Source organism: Dromaius novaehollandiae, chromosome 1 (genome assembly GCF_036370855.1).
Source record: "Dromaius novaehollandiae isolate bDroNov1 chromosome 1, bDroNov1.hap1, whole genome shotgun sequence".
NCBI lineage: Eukaryota > Metazoa > Chordata > Aves > Casuariiformes > Dromaiidae > Dromaius > Dromaius novaehollandiae.
Genome location: NC_088098.1, coordinates 79,204,343 through 79,206,621, shown reverse-complemented (window position 1 = coordinate 79,206,621; position 2,279 = coordinate 79,204,343).

Here is a 2,279-nt window from a genome sequence, read left to right as displayed (position 1 = left end):
CTTTATAGAATTTATGAAACAGATAAGAAATGATAGTGATCAAACAAAATATGATGAACCAACAGAACAGGAATGGGAAGTCCAGAGTGTGACAGGAGATTATTATCAATGTATCCGAAGATGTAATAATAGTAATAAATGGTGGGAGAAAACTATACTTTATGTAAAGCAACCGATCAACTGTACTGGAGCCATTAAGGTAGGAAGTTATGAAGATTGCTCTCAGATATCTGAAATAGGTTAGAAGTGGCTAAGTAAGGAGCTAAATGGGTGGTGTGTTCCGAAAGGTAGTGGATGGTATTGGTTGTGTGGGAACAAGGCACGAATAGTGCTACCTCCTAATTGGTCAGGGACATGTACTTTAGGAAATATTTCAGCAGTTATTGAAAAAATAGGGAATAAAACCTTTGATGCCATTGCAGCTTTACAAGAGGAAATTGCTAAAATAACTACCCAAAACAGGATGGCTCTAGATATGTTATTGGTATCTCAGGGAGGAGTATGTACAGTAATAAATACTAGTTGCTGTGTATATGTGGATCAAAGCGGGAGAATTTCTACCGATCTAAATGAAATCTGGAAGCAGACTGAAATCTTAGATGGGGTTCAGAAAGATGATACCTCTTTCGGATTTGAAGAAACATGGAAATGGTTGACTTCCTGGTTCCCTGACATGAGCTCATGGGTTAAAAAGTGTTTAACAATTTTGGGAATGGTGTTAGTAGTTTTTGTATGCGTTTATGTAGTGATTCAATGCATTTCTAGATGTTGTACAAAATTAATATGGGAAAGATTTTAAAAGAGTGAGACTAATATGAAAATGATCATATAAGTCTCAAAGGGGGGAATTGTTACAAGACAACCCTGGGAAGCTCAGAAAGAATGTTTGAACTAGGTAGATTAGGATAACTTCTATCTCTATTTTCTAAAACGAAGCATTCTTTAATCAAGGGCATCCTAGAACTGCTAAAGCCCTAAAAGATCCTTAACTGAAGACCTTGGGACTTGAACTGTAAATTATTGAACTGAAGCTGTCTAGAGGTAGCCGCTTAGATAAAACTTGCTTAGCATGAGTAGCTAAATTTGCTGAACCCTTAGCCCGCACTCCTAGTTCAGTAAGAAAGGGCCTCAGAGCTGGTGCAGGCTGGAAAGATAAGGGAGTTACAAGCAGTCTGCATTCCTATGCCCCACACTCCGAAAGGGAGGATGTCAAGGCTTTGAAACAAGGCCTGCTTGGGCACCAGGACCTTGGGAAACAAAGCCTCCTCTCACTGCTGAAACAATGTTAATTAAGGGGTCTGGACTATCTCCCCCTCGTCAGGACCTTGGGAGATAACACCTACTGTCACTGCTGGGGCAGTGTTAATTGCTGGAATTACTATCTCCCCCTCATCAGGACCTTGAGAGACAGGGGTGGGACCCGGCGAATGAAGAAATCACTAACCAATCAGTGTAAAAGGGAAAATTGCAAACCTGGCAATTTGTATAAATGCTACTTGAAAAGTTGGAGGGGTGTGCTTGATTTGTGGGAAACCACTGAGCACCCAGGCTTGCGCAACTCTGAAATAAATAAGCAAATGTCTCTCCTGAGTGTGTAATTATTGGTTTATTGCACATCGGGCAACGAATCTGCTTTTCGGACAACAGAAGGGAGTTTGTGTGTGGTGCTATAAAAGAGGAAAATCAACGTTTGTAAGTCATTTAGGTAAATAGTGTGCTATTGAGCGATAGGAACCCACCCTGTGACCCATTTGAAAAAAAAAAGTAAAGTCTGGTTCAGCAGGAGTATAGTTATGAAATATTATTGCCCGTGTTGCATTCAGACAAGGAAAATGAAATAACCCAGCCAGTAGGATATACTAACATGTACCTTAATATTCACTTAGAAAGAAGGAATTCACCATGGTAAATCTTAGCATTATACAGTATGCATATGAAGCTCAACACAATATCATTGACTGGGAGATGGACATAAAAGCAGTTATCTGCATTTTCAAAAGATGAGCTCAGAGAATTATTGCCTTTTATGAAAAAAACAGAGCAAGCCAGAACTAATGCACTGACCTAATTCTTCTGAGGAAAATTGCATTTCTTTTTTGGCATACTCCCTACATGTCAGAAACTTCAACTGGAGAATCTGGATCCCACCCAGATGCACACGTGGTAAACTCACAGGTTTTTTTCAATCAGATATTTCCCAGCTAATAGTGATCACGAAACACATAAGTGGCTTACATTTTATTCCAATCTTCTTTGGGTGTAGGTGTGCTTTGTTGCGT